Source organism: Chiloscyllium punctatum, chromosome 5, assembly GCF_047496795.1.
Source record: "Chiloscyllium punctatum isolate Juve2018m chromosome 5, sChiPun1.3, whole genome shotgun sequence".
NCBI lineage: Eukaryota > Metazoa > Chordata > Chondrichthyes > Orectolobiformes > Hemiscylliidae > Chiloscyllium > Chiloscyllium punctatum.
In genome coordinates this window covers 118,257,142-118,280,257 of record NC_092743.1, presented here as the reverse complement: position 1 = coordinate 118,280,257, position 23,116 = coordinate 118,257,142, and the positions used below count along the sequence as shown (strand labels likewise).

Genomic DNA, 23,116 nt, shown 5'->3' with positions numbered 1-23,116 from the left:
TAAGAATCATTGTATGTAACTTTTTTTAAAAGTCGGCTTCACGGCGGTCGGTTCGTGAATTGGGCGTTCGTAGCCTGGGGAAAGCCTGTAAACCTGTTGGACTATAACCCGCTATCATGTGATTTTTGAACTTGAAAAGCCACTGTAGTTTTGCCTCAAGTTGAGCATTGTGCGAAGTTCTGAACACCGCAATTAAGAAAGGATGTGAACACATTTCAGAGAATGCAAAATACTTTTTATAAGTGCAATTCCAGGAATGAGGAATTTAAGTTATGAGGATAGATCAGAAAGCTGGGACTTTTCTCTTCGGAGAAGACTGTGGAGGAATGATTGTCATGATTTCACACCTTCAGCACATTATCTGGACTGACAGACACTAATTGTTAAAGTTCATTTGAGAACGTAACTTTTAAAAAGAAATTGCGATTTACGTATGAAAGAACTGAAATCAACGTGGCTATGCTAAAAGATGAGAAACTTAACAAACAGGCCAGGTCTTTTTCAATATATAATTTCAGTTACATCACACCATAAACTTTTGCTATAAATTCTGTGTCTTACAATATTATCCACAACCACTTGATGAAGGAGCAGCGCTCCGAAACCAGTGCTTCCAATTAAACCTGTCGGACTATAATCTAGTGTTGTGTGATTTTTAACTTTGGGGCATGATTGAATTATTTAAAATCATGAGAGGCCTGGACACAGTCAACAGGGATCAAAAGTCCCCGTTCATGAAAGGCGTAGACTTAAAGCAATTAATAAAAGAAGAAATAGTGATGTAAGTAAAACATTTTTCACACAACCGAGAGGTTAGTGTCTGGAGCCTGGGAGGGTGGCAGAGACAGGTTCAATTAACTCATTCAGGAAGAGAGTTATTCACAATAGAACAACATAGAGACTAACGGGAATAAGAATAATACTTGGTGAAAGTCTCAGTTGAAGTAGCACTAAATGTCGTACCTGTCTGCGTTAACAAATATTATTTTCTGCGACGCCAAGATCGTGATTTAACACGTAAACCCGGTTCTGGATACAACTTAACCGCAAGGACTCGCACTGTCTCTGTGTGTGAACCCCGGACCCTGGATAATTATATATATATATATATTGTACGGACCCGTTATAATTACATGCCCCGGACCCTGGATAATTATATACATTGGGCCCCGGACCCGTTCTAATCACGCGCCCCGTACCCTGAGTAATCACATACACTCGGGCCCGGACTCTGTATAAGTTACAAACCTCGGCCCCCGACCCGGTTTAATCACCCACCCCGGACCCTGTATACTCGCACACCCCGGGCCCCAGTGCCTGAATATCAACCATTCGACGTCTGACGTCATGGCGCAGTGAGCGGTCCCTGTAGTTGTTGGTGGAACCGGAGAGAAAGGGTCTGTCCGTGGATCCGGGAGTCCGGGCCCCGCTGTGAGGAAAAAAAGGTAACGGTCCGATCATAGTGTGAGGGAGGACGGGCTTTTGAGTTCTGGTGCATCGGCGGACAGCCGTCAGTTGTTGTGATCTGAGTTTCGGAGCATGAAGGGGAGACTGAGAGACCCCAGCCTCGTGCCCCCTCCCCCCCCCCCCCCCCGTCCCCGGGAGTAAATTACTGTCGATGCTGGAGTCTGTACTGGAAATCACAGCGGGTCAGAGAGTATCCACGGAGAGAAAGCAAGTTATCGTTTCCAGTATCGATGACCCTTTATCAGAGTCTGGTGAAAAGTCAGTTAGACTGGAAAGGTTAGCTTGCTGTCCATGGATGCTGCCTGACCTGCTGTCACCACCGTCTCTCCCCTACCTTCCCCTCACCCCAGGACCCACTGTTTCCCCTTCTCCCACCCTGTCAGCACTCTCCTCTTTCCCCTCCCCTCACTCAATCTCCGGACCCCCCCCCCCCCCCCCAGTGAGCATGCCTCCTCCTCTCTCTTGCCGACATCCCCCCAGTGTCACTCTAACAATAAACTCCTTCTCCCTCATCTCTGCCCCTTCAACATTTGCTCATCCTTTCCTCCCCCCTCCTGTGTTCCCTTGTTCCCTTCCCCTCATTCCCCCAGCTTACCCCTCATTCCCTCCTGCCCTCCGTTATTGTTCCGTCCTGCCCTTTCCCCCCATCATTCCCTAATTCCAACCCGTCAGCACCCCTCCCTAGCTTTGGTTTTGAGTGCTTTGTATTGAAGCAATTCCAAATGTGTAACTTTGCCATCGTGTGCAATCTGTTTTAAAGTGGAGACAAAATCTATATCACAGGCCTGGGTGTAAGATCTTGCAAACTAAATGTGCACCTAATTACAGTGAAGCTGTTTATTTGTTTTGCTGTAATGATGAGGCTCACAGCAAGTTTTCCTAAAATCAGTTGTTCAATTAATTATTTTAAGTTGTTTAAAGATGTAAAATTACTCATTACGTAACATTGGCTGCAGATAAGTCAATTTATTTCAAGTATGGGCATTACTTGCCAAGAGTTCTTTTTGTCTGAGTGCAAACTGTTTTCAAGAAAGACTTGCACTTGTGTACTGCCTTTCACATTCACAAGTCATTCTGGTTTACAGCCAAGGAAATATTTTTGAATTGTTGATTGTTATAGGAAATATGCTGACTAACTTGTGATATTGCAGCAATACACTACAAACTACAATGTAGTTTGGGTAAATCATTTGTATTGTTGGGTTGAAGTTTAAATATTGGTCAGAACACTGGAGAAAACTGGTCTCATCTTCTTTGAAATAGCATCATGGAATCCTTTACATCCAGCTAAGAAGGTAGATGAGATCTTGGTTTCACACCTCAACAGAAAGATGGCACCTCTGGCATGGCACTCAATTGTGACTGTATTGGAATCTTGAGTATTGTTCTAGAATGGTTCAGAACTGAGAGATTTACAAACTTAAACTAAGCTGGTGCCAGGATTTTAATTGATCGTGATGTGAACTTGTGTCCTCTTAAATAAATCTTTCAGTATATTTGTCGTAAACCATTATAAATCATCAGAATATCTCATCGTGTGTGTCAAGTTTTTGCAAGAGCTACTTGGCCAGTCCTATTTACGCTTCCTGTGTAGTTCTGCAATTGTTTCTCTTCACGTTACCAGTTGCGATTCTCTTGAGAGCTCAGATTAACTCGGACAGTTAATTCTAGATCTTAACCACACTGTCCAAAAAAAAGATTTTCCTCATGCCATGCCATTCTAAGTTGATAGATAAAAGAGCCAGTGTCATCTAGCTTTCAATGGGGAGCAGTTTCTCCTCCTAGTCTGTCTGGACCCCTCATGATTTTGAACTGAGAAAATGTTTTTTCCATTTCTTTTTCCTTCTGGAAGGAGAACAACCTCAGCTCAAAGCCCCAGTTTCTTAACTTCTTTTACCATCTTCATTATTTGCAAGTGGTTGGAGAATCAGAATTTCCAAGGCCACATTGTTGTGATTTCTATTTACCACTGTGAGAAATTATTTACATAGCATCTTTTAACTGAGGAAAAACCTTTGAGCTGTTTGATGAAAAGTGCTAAATGTATGAGTTAAAATAAAATATGAGAGGAGTGGGTTTGCAGAATGGAAAGGGATACAGCAATTTTGACTGTTCATGGAGAGCTTTAAAGACAAGCAGAAGAATTTTAAATTTGTAGTGTTCAGGGACCAAGTTAAATTATTTCCATAAGTCAACCTTTACCAGACCAATGAAAAACATATAATTAGATTTGAAGGATGATTGCCAAATGGTTTTTATGCATAGTTTGCCTTAATGATATATATATCATTAAATAAAATGTGCCAGTTACCTGAACACATTGTGATCTCTGCTTGAGAGGGTGTCTTGCACTTTATGGCTTTGGTAAGTTCACTGGTCTCCTGAGTAATAACTGTATTTTGTATTGAGCTACACCCGAAAAGAACTTTGCATGACTGTGGAATGGGAAGCTTAACAACTTGATTGCTCCGTTTGTAAGATCACAAAACTTTAAATAGTCATCCATAATTAATAGTTTACATAGACTATTCACCAGTTTCCAGAACTTGGAGTACAGTATTTTCGTGTATGGTTGTTCAGTATTGCTGCTGGCCATGAAAGAATTCAGTTAAACTTTGCGTTGCATGGAACAAACACAGAGAATTGTGGATAAATTCAGCTAGTCTGACAGCATCTGTTTTAGAGAAACAGTGTTAAAGTTTCAGATTGAGTTCTGAGAGAGTGTAACAGTTTATTCTATTTTTCTCTCTGTTTGGACTGCCAGACCATCTAAGGGTTCTGTTTGTTCCAGATTTTCAGCATTTGTAATATTTTGCTTTTATTCTTGGTTAAAAATCACAACGCCATGTTACACTCCAACAGGTTTATTTGGAAGCACTAGCTTTTGGAACACTGCTGCTTCTTCAGGTGGTTGTGATGAAGGAGCAGCGCTCTGAAAGCTAGTGCTTCCAAATAAACCTGTTGAACTATAACTTGGTGTTATGTGATTTTTAAATTTGTACACCCCAGTCCAACATTGGCATCTCCAAATCATGGCTTTTATTCTTGCTGGCATGTCGATGGCTATACTGCTCATCCTTTTATTTTATTTGAGAATGTGGTGGTGAATTTTCTTCTTTCTTGTTTGTGACATGAGTGTTGTTGGCTAGGCCAACACTTCTTTCCCATTCCTAAACAACCTTTGAAAAAGTGGAGGTAAACCTTAACCGCTACAATCCTTGGGGTGTAGGGAATCCTTCAGCCCTGGAAAGAAGGAAGCTCCAGGATTTTGACTCAGTGACAATGACAATGAAGAAATAATGATGTATTTGCTGCCCTTATCCTTATAGTTGGTAGAGGTTATGTGTTTTTGGAAGGTGCTGTCAGAAGAGCTTGGTGAGTTGCCACTGGACATTTTGTGGATTGACCTCCAGCAACCACAGCCATCATGCGCTGTGCTTGTCATAACTCCAAACAGATTTTTTCAGTTTTCCTCTGTTTCACGTTGATTCCAGTTTTGTAAGCTTTCTTGATGGCATACTCAGTTGATTGCTGCTTTCCAAGTGCACTCATTCTTATCTCGCCTCTGGAGTTCCATCTTTTCTTGTCTGTGTTTGGATCAAGATTATATTGAGTTCAGACGCTGTTTTAGAACTCAAACGGAGTGTCAGTAAGCAGATTATTTTTGAGCCAGGGCTATTTGAACGCACTTTTGTCAACCCTGCAGTCACTGTGCTGAAGGACAAAGGTGGACTCGTCATAATTGGCCAGTTTGAATTTGTCTTACATTTTGTGTGCAGGACATTATTTGGCAAGTTTTCATATTGTAGGTGTACCGGAAAGCTTGACTAAAGGCATGCCTCATTCTGGAGTACAAGTCTTCAGTTCTGTTTCCAGAATGTTGTTAGGATTGAATATCTTCATGGTATCAAGTGCCTTCAGCTGTTTCTTAATATTGTGCTGTGAATCAAAGTAGTTAAAGATTGACATATGTAATGTTATGTATGTCAGTTGGAGGCTAAGATTGATCAGCTGCTTAGTATTTATGGCTGAAGATATTCGCACATTTTGCATTGATGTGATGGGCTCACAGCATTCTTTGAATACCTCCAATTAAATTATACCCATTCTTAAATAAGGGTGCCAAAACTGCTCTCAGTATTCCCAAATGTGGCCTCACCAGCACCTTGTTCAGTTGCGCTCAGCCTTCCCTACTCTTATACTTGAAATCAGAGCCGACATTCATTGGCCTAATGGATTACCTGCACCCATATGCTACCTTTCATGTTTCCAAGGATCCAGAAGTTCATTTGTGTTGCATCTTTTTGTAGTTTTTCTCCATGTAAATATTTTTTCTTATGTTCTTCTTTCCAAAATAAACAATTTCACATTTTTCCACATTAACTCCATTTTGTCAAATTTTTGTCTACTTACTTAACGTATCAGTATCTCTCTCCCTCTCACAACCTGCCTTTCCAATATTTTTGTCATTTGCAATTTTTGGCTACAGTACATTCACTTCCTTCCTCCAAGTTATTAATATATATTGTAAACAGTTACAGTCTCCGCACTGATCCCTTGGAACTCCACTGGTTACAGGTTGCCAATCTGAAAAATAATTTATCCCTGCTTCTTGTTTCCTGTCCATTAGCCAATCCTCTATCCACCCTAACACTATGAACTCCTATCTTATGACTTAACCTTTTGGAGAGTGTCTTGTTGAATGTCGCTGGGAGTCCAAATACAACATAACTACTGGTACGCCCTTTATTTACCTCAGGTTGACTTTTCTCAAACTTTTAACAAATTGGTCAGATATGATTTCCCTTTCATGAAGCCATATTAACTTTGCGTGATTTTAATGATTTTCCAAATTTTCTATTATTACCTCCTCAATAGATGATTCCAATACTTATCTAACAGTAGAGGTTAGGCTAATCAATCTATAGTTATCCCTTTTTTTTTGCCTCCCTCTTTTTTTGAATACGAATGTCTTATTGTCAGTTTTCCAATCTTCTGATACTAGTTCACAATTCATTATCTCTGCAGCTTTTTTTAAGGATCCTTGGATGCAAGCCAACAAGGGGAGTTACTTACCTTTAGTCTCAGTAGTTTATCTAATACTATTTCTCTGGAGATGGTCTAATTCCCCGCCTGTGTTTTTAGTATAAATGCGCATTTGAACACACATGTATGTTAATATACATTTGAACTATCTTGCACCAAAAAGACTGATGTAAAATGTCTGTTTAATTTCTATCATTTCCCTGTTCCTCATAACTATCACCACAGATTAATTTTCATAGGGACCTATATTCACTTTGATCTCTCTCTTCCTTTTTATATATTTAAGTCAGTTTTTGTATTCCTTGCAAGTTTGTCCTCTCTTTCTTATCTTTAAAATCGTCCTTTGCTGTACTCTGAACTTATCCCAGTCTTCAGGGCTATTGCTGACTTTGACCTTGAGAAGGAGTTTTTTTTTCTCAACTTGATCCTCTCCTGAACTTCCTTGGTTAGCCATGGTTGGTTTATCCCTCTCTTTAAATCTTTCCTCCTCACTGGGATATATTTCTGATGAGAGCCATGAATCATTTTCATAAATGACTGCTACTAATCAGTATGTTCATAAGGTAAGCTTTGTTACACATTTCTTTGTGTTGAAAGCACAGGAAGACCTTGAAATTATACAGTAGATATGACTGCTTATTTGTCTTTTCTGCTGATCTATGAGCCCAGACCACTTTAGCTAACTGTATTCTTATTTCATATAATTCTCTTTAAGTTAAAGATAGTTGTTTCCAACCTAAGTTTCTCACATTCAAGCTGAATATTAAATTCTATCATATTATGATCACCATCCTAGGGAATATTGTCACAAGAGTAGGCAACCTATCTGCCATTTATTAAGATCATAGCTGATCTAGTTTTAACTTGAGCTGGAATACCTATATATCCCCAATAATCATCCCTTTGGTAATTAAGAATCTATCTACCTCTGCTTTAAAATTATTTAAAGGTTCTATCACCTATAAGATAAGTTATAATTGTAATGGAGGGAGGGGCTGAATTACCTTTCTCCTATTACTATATTCTGAACTGTTATGACACGAAATAAACCCTCCTGCTTAGTTTAAACCAGCAACATAGCAAAGATTTATCATGTGCAGTAATCCTGTGAAAATTCGAGAGGATAAGAACTAAGTAAAGTAAAAATTACCAACTTTATTTGTTAAAGTATGAAAGTAATTAACTTACAACTATTTACAGCTCTTCCTCTAATCTATTTTTTAGTTTCCCTTCTATAATAGTCTGATAAAAACCCCCGATTAAGATTTACTGAAAAATACAAATTTTAAAACCAGCCAGCGGTGGAATCTTCTCATTTTGGATTTGCTCTCCAGGTTGGTGTTGATGGGTTTTCTCTATGCAAACTCCTTCTCAACACCAGTACACCTCAGAGAGTTCTGACCAGCAACCTACATCTGTTGGTCTTTTGGCAGTTCTCTCCCAACTGTTCAGTTTTTTTTTCCCGGTCTTATACCCCCAAAGCATCGGTTTTTAATATTGTTAAGGTACTAAATTCAAAATTGATTGGAGTTTGGTTTTTTTTCAGTGTATAATTTAAACTGATTGGCCTAATTCAAATTTGTTTTTTTCTCCAGGCAACCAGCTACCCTAGCTGCTGGACCAAAAGGTTACATTGTATCTTACTCAGAACACCTGGTGCTGTCAGGTAGTTCTGCTAGCTTTTAACTCTCTTTAAAGGTACAATGTACCCACATCTTCATAACACCTCCCTCCTTTAAGAAAAAAACAAACCATCATCATGAAAAGATGGCTTTTTTTTACTTTAAACACATTACCCTAACATACTGATAACTTTAATCTAAGTTTACCTTAACCTTTCATATATAATATGTAAAACATTAAATACAAATCTCATCTAACTTTATTAGTTAAATCCGCGATAACGATCTGCGATTACATTCTTACTACCCGTAACATGTACTATTTTTAAATTAAAAGTCTGTAACCTAAGACTCCAACGAAATAGTCTTATATTCTTGTCTTTAAAGCGTTCAGAGAATATAAGAGGATTGTGATCCGTGTACATCACTGTCTCCGACACGTTGTTCATGTCATACACATTAAAGTGTTGTAAGGCCAACACCAAACTCAATAGTTCTTTTTCGATTGTGGAGTATTTCCTCTGGTGGATGTTGATCTTCTTTGAAAAGTAACCAACTGGCAGTTCAATCCCATCCTCATCTTCCTGTAGAAGTACAGCTCCAACTCCTATGTCACTAGCATCGATGGCGACTTTAAAATGTTTGAAAAGGTTGGTGTAGCTAAAACGGTGGTTAATATGGCTTTCAAATGGTCGATTGCCTCCTGGTATAGTTCTGTCAACCAAAACCGTAACAATTATGAATTTCAAACATTTTTAAATTAAAGTATCTCTGAGGCTACTGAAAAAAAAATGTTACGTGCTTGGTTTCAGATTTGCTTGATGAGATCCAGTGAAGCACCTTCGGGGTATTTTGCTACATGAAAATTGCTAAGTAAAATCGAAGTTTCTGATACAATCAAAGAACACATTAGTTTTTGGGGAAGGGAAGGCTTGCTCATCTGTGATTTTATGTAAGCTTCTAATTGCTAATGAGCAATGTCATATGCCATTGTTTATGGATTGCTGGGGATGTGTATGGTTTCTGAAATTGACTGGCTATGTGCTACTGTAATGTAACAGTGCATCATAACATAAAAGTGCATACCCTACTGGTTCCAAGAGGCAAACATCGCAGATTTATACAGTGTTGAAGATTTCTAACACTTGAAAAAAATTGACTTAAATGTAAAAGAAACATAGATATTTATACCACAAAAGGAAGTGTTGTATCAGCTGGTGCAATCAACAACTTAACTCCACTGTTCTGTTATCATCCAATGCTCTGTCTTACAATGCATCATCTTTTCATCCACTTTCTTTCCCTTAAGTACCCTACTGGTCTCGATCACAACTGCTTTTCATCCTCTCAAACCTGCATTTATGAATTAACTTGTTTTGCCTTTCCTTCAGTGGTAAACTTGCAATATTTCCTGAAGATTAATGTATTCTATTTATTTGCTTATTCTTTCTCGGATCTTTCTCAGTGACTTCATAACTTTTTATTTCTTCCCATATAGAATTTATAACTCTTGCTGAAACTGTTGTTGGAAGTGGCAATATCCAGGGAGGTTTTGAGTCTCCACTGAACACCATGGAAAAAAGGTAGTCATCACCATCCCCAAATCTGAGTTAATGATTGTAAAGGCTACAGCTGGAGTCAATGGCATCATCAATATCCCCATTCTGAGCACAAATGTTAGTTCCTCTCAATATTGTAAAAAAGCTCAACTTGGAACACACCATTTTAATAAAAAATCATGAATTATTTTGACTGTGTAAAATGCTTAAATTATATTTTGATTCCAATTGTTATGTGGTTTATATTTTTGTTTTTTTTCTGCATGATATTATGGTACACTATAGATGTTGTAGTTTCAGAGGGACATGCTGAGGCAATACCTTCTCTGATCCATCTTTCATTCCCTCACTAACTCAGGTGAAAATTCTCAACCAACAATGTAAAGGAAGGCCTACATAGACTTTGGATATTTGTAACATGAAGCCAATTTAATGGGTAAGTTTACAGAGACTGTTTTTAGAATGATTTTCTACTTTTCCCATTGTTTGAGTTACTTACATCAGGGTCGAAAAGGAAACTTGACAGCCTAAAACTGAAGAAATTACTGAATTTGAATACTAGTTTTCAAAATAAAAATTGACTTGTTTGGATTTTTGATTCTGCATTTCTTGTTCTACTTGTTTTGATCACTCTCTTAGTTAAGCGGATGTTTGTTACTGTAGCCATGTTTGATTTTGAAGAATTCTTGATGTAGTTTCATTTGTTAACAACTTGCATTCCTAATGTAGTAATTAAGTACAGATAATGTTCTCCAAATGCTTGCATTTAGTACACTAACGTGAGTACGAGGAGATATGTGGCTGTAGAGGATGGATGAGAACATACACGTATCGGCAGGAATGGTTGAGAATTGCAGAGCATTTGCTGAATCAAGAAGCAACAGTTTGATGAGGTCAGGGTGATGGAAATTCAGGCTTTGGTGTTAATGTAAACCATTTAAATAAGTAGTTCTTTATTGTTTAATAAAAAATTTCATACTCCATGCAATGAGTTATTTTCTCATTTCCCTACCTGAAAGGAAACAAACATGCATTTATTTAGTGCCTTTCAAGATCTTAGGATATCCTAAAGCATTTTAAAATCTAACGAAGTATTTCTGAAGTTCAGTCATTGTTCTAACATTGGAACTGCAACTGGAATGTGCTGCTTAGTATGAGTTTAGATTATACAAGGCAGAGTGCCAAATGTGATCAGCAAAATTGTCTTAAATGGAATTGAATCCATTACAGCAATTGTGGTACATCCAGTCAGCGTGTGATCTGAAGCTCTCAATAAATTTCTTTTAAGTAGAGTTATTTTATGAGACTTCAAGTTCCTCTCCAGGGCAAACTCTAGGCTGATACTCAATGCCACCTTTCTGATGAGACATTAAACTGAGATCCCGTCTGCTCTTAGATGAGCATAAATATATTTTAGCACCATTTCAAAGAAGAGAAATGGGGTTATCCTGTGATCAACTTTATTAAATAATAGATTATGGTGAATATGACATTGTTGTCTATTGGAGGAGTTGCAGATGAATTAACTTCTGCAGTTCCAGTGTTAGAACAATGACTGCACTTCAGAAATACTTCATTAGATTTTAAAATGCTTTAGGATATCCTAAGATCTTGAAAGGCACTAAATAAATGCATGTTTGTTTCCTTTCAGGTAGGGAAATGAGAAAATAACTCACTGCATGGAGTATGAAATTTTTTTATTAAACAATAAAGAACTACTTGTTTAAATGGTTTACATTACACAGTTGCAAGTACTTTCTGTTCTAATAGTCTCATTTATGAAGACAATTAAAAGAACTAATCTTATTTTCTCCAAGATTTCTTCTCCATATAAACTGTGCTGCGATACACTTTTTTTCCAGTTAGTGAGGTATTGTGAACAAAAGGTTTCCAGTATTCCAAATGTTTTTAAAGAATGCATGTAGGCATTGGCACTGAGTGCCAGCATCATCTTACCCTTTCTGGCACTTTAGTTGCAGCATAATTGACCTTACTTAAAGGGGAATATGGTGGATTTGAGATTATAGGAGAAAAGCATTGAGAAGAAACATACAACTCATTTCACTGGCATCTTTGCTTCTGTTGTACATTTATTTCCCTTTAGCTATTTGCTATTAGATTTTTGATCTCACAGGCTTGATGGATGTGATCTTATTGAAGATGGAACAGGTTCAAGGGGTTGGAAGATCATTTCCTGTTTCTCAGATTCATGCAATTTATCACTGTTGCTTCTACAAGGAATAAGTGTTGCATATTTTTAGATTCTCATTCCTACTTTTTCAATGAATTTTCTTTGACTTTGGATCATCAACATGACATTTGCTTCTTTTAAGATTCTGTGAATTTCAGGTGATCACAATTGTATCTAATATTGGTCCTCATTTTCAGCAGTCTGACTTCACAGAACTGACTTAATTTTGGGCAAAGTCAGAAGTCACATGACACCAGGTTAGTCCACAGGTTTATCTGAAATCACAAACTTTCAGAGTGCTGCTCTTTTGTCAGGTGAAATGGAAGGAAGCACACAAGCACAAAATTTACAGGTGGAGATATCATTGCAAGAGAATTCTAGGTAATTAAAAGCGTCAAAAAATATAGTACAAGTGGTGTGAGTGGAGTGTCGGTAGGCTGAATGACAGGTCTTTGCAGGTGATCAAAAGTGTCAAATGGTGTGGCTAAAGTCAAAAAGTGTGGTGCTGGAAAAGCACAGCTAGTCAAGCAACATTCAAAGAGCAGGAAAGTCGACATTTTGAGCATAAGCTTCTCATCAGGAGTTTACTACTTGGGAATTGGTGCCAATGAGTGTGAGAGAGAACATAATGATCAAACCGAGGGAGTGGCTGGAAAGTTTTAACTTTTTCTTTGGATTGTCTCTCTGAGAGAAGGCATTTGGCTGTTAATGCTATACCATTGAGATTTGAAAGCTCTCTGCCTAATCTCCCAATTTCAGCTATTGGGAATTCAGAGGATAGAAATTAATCTATTAATTCTGTTGAAACTTCCACAGAATGAACTAAATATTGTTTCTTGATTGATCAAAGTAACATCATACGTTCCTGTGGAATAATGCACCATGAAAACAGGTCAAATAATCTGGCCAATAATTAATTTGTTAATTTCTTTTTTTAATCCCTTAATTATTTGTTTTTTCTGTCTTTCATGCGAATGCCTGAAAACAAAGGTTGTTGGGTTTAAATCGTGGACTTCAATTAGATTACTTTTATTTATTTTTGCTCTGCTAAACTTACTTATTATTAATGCATAGCTTTTTTTGTTTAAACTACAAATCCAGTCTAGAGTTAATTATTCAGGGAGTCTGGGATTGCTTATCAGAAGTCTGGTTGAGAACCATTGGGATTTATTTTCAAAGTCTTTTGAAGTCTTTAATGTATCCCGAACACAGAGGTAGGAAAGCTGATTTGATTCAGCTGTCAGTCTCCATATTGTAACAGGGAGACCTTTCATGGATTAAGATTTTTTTATATAAAAGGAAAAAAACATGGATATAAAATGCAGCGCTGCACACCTGAGCACAGATTGAACAAAACTTTGAGAGACCCACATTGGCTAAATGGTTTGCATTGAGACTACCACGGTATCTAGCAACATCTAAACCAGGTTCTTCGGTCAGTGTCAGGAAATTTGCAACTCCTTTCTAATTTACATGAATGTGATAATTTCTCTGGGAGACTGAAGATTTGCCTGCCAGTTAGCCAGCTTGAAAAGACAATGGAACTCGAAGTACACCCTGAACAATATTTCAGCAGCTGCTTTTGAGCAGTAGAACAGTGAGAAAAAATAATGAATATGATTGCAAGAGCTGGAACGCTGTTCCTGCCTGTTTCACTCATTATCTCAGAATTCATAGTCCAATGAAAATACTAATTAGAAAAATAGCCTTTGACCAAGATACCTACAGATACCATTCCTGCTCAGGATACAAGTCATCTACTGAAAAGCTGTGATCTCAGCTTAAGAATCTGACATCTTGAGGATTCAATGAACTGTTTAAATGTGTAACTTGTCTGTTTTCCTTATCTGCACCATACCCTCTCCTTTTAAATTTCTTATCTATCTTTGAGTGTTTTGATATTCTTTTTCTTTTGGAATTAGTAGACAATAAACTTCTTTCTTTAACTCAAAGTCTTGGCAATTGGCTGCTTCACTTTCTAGCAAAGTATGTTTTATTCAAGTGTGGTAATAGCATCCTAAAAAAGAAGCTTAGTATTTGTGACTGAGGTGGTTAAAAAGACGAGAACTAATTCCTCCTCTTCACTTGATCATGCCAAATTCTAAATCAAATTAGAAAAGGCAATTTTATGGTCCTTACGTGGCACTTTGTTTTGAAGCATTTTTAAAAGTTGTTTCGTTCTCATTTCTCTCAGAGAAACAATGTCGTCGTCTTAATTTTAGCCAGGTGTTTCAGAATTGGAGTCCAGCCATCATGTGTAATTGGCTACACTACCTTACACTAAAATATTTTGCTCTCACTGATAAACGATTTCTAATTCTTTCAAGTGAAAATTTATTGTTTACTGTGTTCAGGAATGCTATTGCTGCACACCAATATGACTTTACATGACCTGGTTTTATTTCGGTGAAAATATTTGGGAGGTGCAGAAGTGGTGCATTTGTGAAAGACTGCCTCAGCCATCCAACCAACCACCATCATCACTACCAACCACCCTGTCCCCAAGTTTATTTGAAGAGTAATCCTTGTCTCTTTTTTTTTTTCCCCTGTATCTCTACAATATTTTAACCTTCAACTATAAATCCAGTTCGCTTGCAAAATCTGCTTTCAAGTCTGTTTCCACCATCCTATCAGGCCATGTATTCCAAATCCTGTTTCAGCCAAGAAAAGTTTGCTGGAATTAAGTTGCATCCCACTGCCAGAGTATACTCTAGTTAGACTCCTGCAGCTAGGAAAACCTTTGACCAGGTTAAAACATGTGGCTTTAATATTACTTGGAGGGAGTTCAGACACACAATGGCTGCTGTATTGTTTGACTTGTAAGTAGATTACGAATTGCATTTATTTTTAATTGCTTAGGTACAAGGTCAGGCCATTCAGACCTCAGATCTGTCCATTTTATTCTAATCAGTGTTCTTGATCTCCACTCCATTAACCTGCATGTGCTCCGTATCCCTTGAGCTCTGAGTAGAAATACTTCTATCTCAGTCTGGAAAATTTTAATTCACCCATCATTCCTACTGTCTTTGGTGAGAGTTTACTAGAATTCCACCCCCTTCGTGTGGGGTACAAAAGTGCTTTCCGATTCTACCCTTGAAGAGTCTTGCTCAAATATGATTTTAATTCTGTAAAAGGTAGTCTAAGAAAATTGAAAACTTTTCCGAATGTTTCAGATTTTGACATACTCCCTTATAAAAAGGAAGATTATTGTGAACTCTTACAATCTTATGTGCCTGTAAGTGCTTCCTGTCTACAGCTTTATTGCTTATCAGGTTTCTGTTAAAGGAAGGGTCATTGAGAGAGTACATTTGAAGAAGGAGAAAATGAATCTGGGAATCATTCTGTATAGTTTTGATTCCTTCCTATGGAGTAGTTGCCATGGTATATTGGTAGCAGAGGCAGGAATCTGATCTGTTTTGGATGTTTTGGAAAATATAAGAGAAAACAAAATATAAAATCAGTTACAAATGAAAGGTGATGGAAGAAGCAATATATTTTACAAGTTTCACTTCTGCATTACAGAGCAAGGGGATAAATGGGATCCACAGAGACAGACTGCCTTGTAATTTCTTCATTGGCAGATGTAGAATGCGTTTCTGAATTGGCTGTAGATTAGAACACTTCGGCCAAATCAGGTTGGTAACAACGTACTTAGAGTTGTATATTAATTTCAACCATGCACAATCTCTTGATGGTTTAAGATTTTAACATTGTTTCCTTGATGTGGTTCTGTTTGCCGAGCTGGGAATTTGTGTTGCAACACAAATTCCCAGCTCAGCGAACAGTGCCACAACAACGAGCACCCGAGCTACAAATCTTCTCACAAACTTTGAATTGTTTCATTGAACTAAAGTCACAGAATTTTGGAATTCTGTGTTCAGAGGTGAAATATGAGCAATAGTTAGAATCTCAATTGACTGATGTTAGCCTAAGTAAATTGTAATGAATATTAATCAGAAATCATTGAGCAGTCTTTAACATTTTCACTTCTTTCAGGAAAGAACAAGCTGCAAAGTTCTTTGGACTTATTCGATGCCTAAAGTTTAGTTTTAAAACATTTTTGAACCAACCAATTTTCAAAACTGTGTTCTGTTGAGTCAATAAGTAAGTTATAGAGTAGAATCATAGAACTTGCTCCCAAGACAAAGAAAGCAAAACAACAATTCATGAACTAATATTTTGTAACTAGTGCATTTCTAATAACCATATTTAGTACCAATTTAGAGTTATCAGAAGTGTGCTCTAGGTATTTTAGTGAGCTAACAGAATTATTCACCCATGGGAAGAATATGAATTCAAATGTACTTTAAAAATATTAAAGCTGAGCTCCACTTAATAGAAATTAAAGTTATGCTCTGTGTCCAAGAACGGCACAAAGTTGACAGGATTATGTCACAGTTGGAGGTTTTGTGTAGCTGAGAAAATTTTGCATAAATATTGTGTTTTAAGCCTGTTTTCATGTAATGCTGATTAGCTTTTTGCTTTTAATAATATAATTGCATATTCCTTTCAGCTATTCTGGTTGGCCCTCAATTTATAATGTTGTATACAATATAAGAATAGGCTTTTCAGCTCACCAAGCCTGTGCCTATTCCTAATCCTTATTTCGAAACGCTACTTATTGCTGATATGTGGTTTCTATCCCTCTGTTTGCCTCCTTTCACTTATCTATCAAGATACATCTTAAACATGCTTGCTTCCACCACCCCAATGGCAGTGCATTCCAGGCAGCCACCGCCCTCTATGTGAAATATTTTCCCCGCACTTCTCCCTTAAACCTTCTTCCTCTCGCCTTGAACATGTACTCTCTTGTAGTTGATGTTTCCATCCTGGGAAAAAGCTTCCAACTATCCACTCTATCTATGCCCCTCATAATTTTGTAGGCCTCTTTCAGTTTGCCCCTCAGCCTCCGTCTTTTCAGTGAAAACAATCTGAGTTTATTCAACCTCTCCTCATAACTAAAATCCTTGAGACTAGGCAATTTCCTGGTAAACCTCCTCTGCACCTTCTCCAAAGCATTCACGTTCACCTGGCCGTGGGGCAACCAGAACTGCATGCAATATTCCAAACATGGCCTGAGTAATGTTTTGTACAGCTGTAACATAGCTTGCCAACTTTTATATTTGATGCCCCAGCCAATGAAAGAAAGTGTGTTGTATGCTGCCTTGACCACCTTATTCACTTGTGTTGCCCCTTTCAGGGACCTGTGGACTTGGGCACCCAGATCCTTCTGTCAACATTCCTAAGTTCTGCCATTTATTTTATAGTTTGCACCTGAATTTAATTTTCCAAAATGCATTTTATATCTGTAATGTGGCAGTTGTAATATGACAAATCTTGTCTTTCCATTTTCTATCTATCTAATCTTGACAATCCTTTAGCCACTTAAAACGTAGATAAAACGTTTTTTCTTACCAAATTCAACTAACTGACCAATCTGCATAATGTTTTCTATTAAGTATTTATCCTTTTAGTGTCAATCAGTTTAAATAGGCAAGGCAAACAATCCGAGCTGTTACTTTTTTTAAAAAAAAGTGACAGAAGTTAACTTCAAATTCTTGGCTTTTGTTCTCAGTGAAAATTGTGGGATGTGACAGTGATGAATTTTTTTATATAGACGTAATATTGGTTCTCTTCTAGGTCATTCGCCTCAGTTCTCTCGCTTGCACGTTGTCATATCTGGAGTGATGCTAGTTCCTTTGATGTTTCAACATGTTCTGGGAAACTGAACTTTTGCATGCAAGCGCTGCATCTAACTATCTTCCAATATTTTTGGCTTGACTTCTTAAAGTTAAGGTCTTGCTCTTAAATGTTTTCTTAGCTTGGAAGACTTTTCTCATAAACTCTTCATTTCTTTAATCTTTTAAAGCCTTCTCTGGAAATATCTACGCATCTCTGAACTCTTTAAACTTATTGCATGCTCTTATGCTCTCATTCTGTGAATCGTTTTTGTATAAAAACACAAATATTTATACATCTAGTTCCAGAAGATAAAACCTCTTTTTCAATCACATCAGATATGTGCCAGATCAAGTCATGTGTGTTATTGCAATAATCAATTTTTAACTGTCAGTCACCTTAAAGACATACGACAGAAGGTTCATGATTCAATTTTCGTTATTAAGCAGAGAAAATAGACTGGCGGCAGCTGGTATCTCCTTTTGCTTTACCAGTTTTAAACAATAATAGATAAAATGTAGATAAATGTTGCATTCTTTTGCATTCTACCCACTCTTGCTTATCTTATGCAGGCAGCATACTCTCTTATCTTTAGGCAAGTGGCCTTGACAGCTGTGGTCGCAAGCTGTGGTTGAACCTTACCAGCTGTGGTTCTGCCCTCAGATTGCTGTGTGAACCGCTCACAAGTTTCCTTGATTCTTTTTCTGTTTGCTCAGAGTTCAAAAGAATTTTTGCTAATCCCACACTTTAAACAGTGGTCCCACTGCTAATTTTCTGCAAAGAAGAGTTATATGTAAATATGTGTTCAAAACCAAGAGTGTATTCATGATTTAAGGCTCAGCAATTAGTTTTATGTCATTTTATTTAGCTTAGAAAATGTCTAAAGACTGCCCTCACTGAAAGGTTCCAGACACTGGTCAAGAAAAGCTAGAAATTAACTTTTGAATGCAGCATTTTAAAGGAATGAGAGATGAAGCAACAACTCCATTGTTTAGGGATAAAGCTGTCAAGTTCAGGACCAAGACGGTTTTAGTCTCTGTTAGCAGAAATGGAGGGGAATGAGGTAGGGAATGCTCAGGTGTACTGGGCACTTGACCTTTGGTGCACAATTTAACAATGTAGGAAGAAACATGGACAGATATCTGGTGCAGTGGACCATTTCATCCATCATGGTCGTGGGAATAAAAGAGTAGCTGTCATGTTTAATTGCAGTTTCTGGCTTTAACCTATATCCTATACCTACAGAACTCGTGTTTATTTTTAAAATGCAATGACTTTTGTTCCTGCTGCCCACTGGATGAGGAAAAAATGCTATTAATTTTCCTGTAATAGTTTGACGAACTACTTTACATCAGTGCCTTCTGATTTGTTTGTTCCTTTGTTTCCATCTCTACTAAAATGTAGGTATTTTTTCTATCGACTTTCACTATGCCCTCCCTCTTCCCACCCCCCCCCCCCCCACCCCACCATTGTTTCAGTACACCTCAATTAAATCTCATGTTAGCCTCCCAAGTTCTAAAGAAAATGATCCATTTAGACTTTACTGATGGCTAAAATTCTCCATTCCAAGTAAAATCTTTGTACCCTGTACATCTACACCCTCCCTTTGAGTGATTGCATCTTTCCTGTATTGTGATGCCTAGCTTTTATTTGAATTTGCAAACTATGTAGTCAGCCCCCTTTATGTATGGGAAAGCAAATCTTAGCAGGACTTATAAATTTAATGGTAAGGTCCTAGGGAGTGTTGTTGAACAAAGAGACCTTGGAATGCAGGTTCATAGCTCCTTGAAAGTGGAGTGGCAGGTATATAGGGTAGTGAAGAAGGCGTTTGGTATGCATTCCTTTATTGGTCAGAGTATTGAGTACAGGAGTTGGGAGGTCATGTTGCAGCTGTACAGGACACTGGTGTGGCCACTTTTGGAATATTGCATGCAATTCTGGTCTCCTTCCTATCAGAAAGATGTTGTGAAACTTGCAAGGGTTCAAAAAAGATTTACAAGGATGCTGCCAGGGTTGGAGGATTTGAGCTATAGGGAGAGGCTGAACAGGCTGGGGCTGTTTTCCCTGGAGCGTCGGAGGCTGAGGGGTGACCTTATAGAGGTTTACAAAATTGAGGGGCATGGAGAGGGTAAATAGGCAAAGTCCTTTCCCTGGGGTCGGGGAGTCCAGAACTAGAGGGCATAGGTTTAGGGTGAGAGGGGAAAGATATAAAGGAGACCTAAAGGGGCAATGTTTTCACGCAGAGGGTGGTGCGTGTATGGAATGAGCTGCTAGAGGAAGTGGTGGAGGCTGGTACAATTGCAACATTTAAGAGACATTTGGATGGGTGTATAAACAGGAAGGGTTTGGAGGGATATGGGCCAGGTGCTGGCAGGTGGGACTAGATTGGATTGGGATATCTGGTCGGCATGGGTGGATTGGACCGAAGGGTCTGTTTCCATGCTGTGCATCACTATGACTCTGTATCTATGTCAAAGTTATTATATGCTGTGGAAGTTCAGCAATCCAGTACAGATCTGTGGAGAACCCCCATTGGAAGCCATCGTCCAGTCACATGCACAGCTATGGACCTATAAAAGGTTTGTTTCCTTTCATTGAACCAATTCTAAATCCAACTTGTTACTTTCCCTTAGATTCCATGAGCTATTAACTTCGATTGTATACTTTTATCATGTGCAGTTCTTATTCACAAGTTTTTCATGCACTCACCTCTCAGTCTTACTAATGTCCGGTATTGAGACCAGCTGCTGCTTAAGCTCCAAAACCTGAGCTCCTCCAGCTGAAGGTTTGTCCTGGAATGAAGATTGTCCAGAACCTGAAAAATATCGTGCAGGCTCATGTAAAATAAACCAAAAACTCTGTCGGGGATCTGAAACAAAAACAAAGTTCTTCAGTATGTTTGGGTTCTGAAGAAGGGTCACTGAACTTAAACTGTTTTTTCTCCGCAAGTGCTGCCAGACCTGCTGATTTTCTCCAGCAATTTCTGTTTTTGATCTTGCATGTCCAACTTGGCACAGAAGGAGTTCCTTGAGTTGGAGGTGCCCTGTCAGGCCTCTATTTGTTAGTCTAATTAAACTTGAGAAATAACTTGAAGACTGACTGAAGGCAACTGGCCGTCACCAATTTGCATCACAGTACTTGGGTCTTTTTAATCTCTCATTCTTAGACTCTGGCCTCATCTGCTGTTGTGCTTCACTCCCAAACTCCTTCAGTTCTGCACTGTTTGCCTCCAAGCTCGACTGTCTTATGATATAAAGTTTTTGATATTTGTTATTTATTTTTCCCTTTATTATTAATATCCCCAATTTTTGTCTCTGTTCATGTTCTTGATGTTGAGGTAGTGTTGATGAATGTCAGTTGAGAACCGAATTGTTAAGAAGGAGACCACTTAGCCTATCCTGTCAGTGCTGTTTCTTTGCATTATTAATGCATTTGTTTTAAGTGGCCACTTCCCTTTATTTAATACATTTCTGTAACTTCACCAATCAATAACTTGAGAATTTGGGGAATTTTTCTACAATGGAAGATAGGTTGAGAACAAGTGAGTTTGTCCTCTCTCTCACGCGCTCTCTCTCTCGCACACTCTTGCACTCCTGCTCTCTCGCTCTCTCATGCACATTTTCAGACTCTCTCTTGCACTCACACATGTTTCCAGGAGGTAGAATTATTGTATATCCTTGTTCACTGATATTACTTTCTCAGTCCTTACACCGACTGTTGTTTTTGAAGAGCTGTGTTCCTTCATGCAGGCGGTTCTTTCAAGTTGGTTTCTTCTGAGCAAGGGTCTCCAAGGTGTAGATGCCACTGTTATGTGAAGAGATGACGTGCAAATGATTTAAGACAACAGTGGCTTTTCTTGAATTTGTACTTTTGTCTTGAACTGTTGAATATATCAACAGAAAGTGGTTTTGCAGTGTTGACAATTTTCCAGGATCCATTTATTGTTTTAAAAGAAGTTATTTTCCTTTAATGATAGAATATATCATTGTATATTTTATATATTTAAAATATATATATTTAAAATATATATTTATAAATATTAAATCAAGGAAACAAGTAATACAGTCTTTTTCTGCACCAATACTGTATAATTGCAAGCCTTTTGCTTTATGAATAGAATATCTTCTACCTTTTTGTGTTATACTATAGGACAAATATATGTATATGATTTATGTGATTGACCTGACATGTTCACAAATGGTCTTTCCTTTTTGGAGGCTTGTCTTTGCAGCTTGTTCAGTTTGTTTTCTCTAAGATGGCGTCAAATTGAGGTAAAATTATAAAGGAAGCATAATTTTCTCTAAGGTAGAGTGAACATGGAGACAGTATGTTCTGCAACTGTAATCGATAACACTAATACTGTCTCTTTTTTGTCACTATTCTCTGCATTATTTGGAATTTTAGATGACCTTTTGGACTTTCTGACAAATCTGCAACTCAGCTGATTATACCCTGGATATTTCCAAATCCAGCTATAAATCTGAATCTGATATCTTCAAACCATACAATAGCTGATTTTTACATGTTGTAACTGCTTTCTAATTATTATCTTTTATAATTGAGCTATATCAGCATGAGTGGCTTCACCTGCGCTTCATTGTATATGTGAACATTTGAATTAAGTTAATTTTAAACCATCAAATATTTGACTGAATTGATTTATGTTCAAGGTATGAACACAAGTTTAATGAAGCAACAGCTTTTATTTATAAAATGCAAAGAATAGAGCTAAAGCAGTTGCAGCAATCTTCATCCAGGAGTGCTGACTTGATTATCCATTTCGACTTCCTCTAGTGGTCCCCAGCATCTCAGATAGGAGTCTTCAGCCAATTCATTTCACTGCAAGTGATATCAAGAAACAGTTGGAGGCACTGGAGACTGCAAAGGTTATGGGCCCTGACTACATTCTGGCAATAGTGCTGAATGCTTGTGTGCCAGAACTTGCTGCTCCCTTAACCAAGCTCTTCTAATACAGTTACAATACTGGCAACTATCTGGCAATGTGGAAATTGTCCAGGCATTTGTTCCGTTCACAAAAAACAGAACAAATCCAGCCTGGACAGTTACTGCTTCATCAGTCTGCTCCTTATCATTAGCAAAGTGCTGGAAGGTGTCATCAGCAGTGCTCTGAAGGAGCACCTTTCTCAGCAATAACCTGCTGAGTGACTCGCAGTTTAGGCTCTGCCAAGGCCACTCAGCTCTTGACCTCATTGCAGCCATGGTTTCAAACGTGGACAAAAGAGCTGAATTCCAGAAGTGAGGTCAGAGTGAGAGCTGGGTGTACCTCGGTTGCAAGTTGAAACTGGCCCTGTTTTAACTTGTAAATTGTGCTGAAAACCAAACTTAAGTGGTGACTGACCCAGAGCTTTGACCAATAAAGCAAGTTGCACTTTTGCTCTTAAAAAAAAATAGATCACATGAATTACATATCCAACTTAAGATTCTGCACTGCATCACAAAATACAACTCTCCTGTCTTAACATAAGTATATCCTCCAATTTACTGGAAAATTGCTATTTGGTGAATTGTGTATGAGAGAAATGTAGCATCAT

At 38.0% G+C, this 23,116-nt stretch overlaps 1 protein-coding gene across 3 annotated transcripts in view; it reads left to right on the top strand.

Moving 5' to 3' along the window:
• Positions 1–1,343: 1,343 nt before the first annotated feature.
• The window catches only part of reck (reversion-inducing-cysteine-rich protein with kazal motifs), a 177,172-nt gene continuing 155,399 nt past the window's right edge, over positions 1,344–23,116 (top strand). Inside the window, exons 1-4 of one of the 3 annotated variants that reach the window (XM_072571198.1) lie at positions 1,344–1,445; positions 9,634–9,718; positions 10,053–10,130; positions 15,408–15,520. The gene's annotated coding sequence lies outside the window, so the exon portion shown is untranslated. The remainder of the gene's footprint in view (positions 1,446–9,633; positions 9,719–10,052; positions 10,131–15,407; positions 15,521–23,116) is intronic. The other 2 variants (XM_072571197.1, XM_072571199.1) reach the window with 2 other exon arrangements.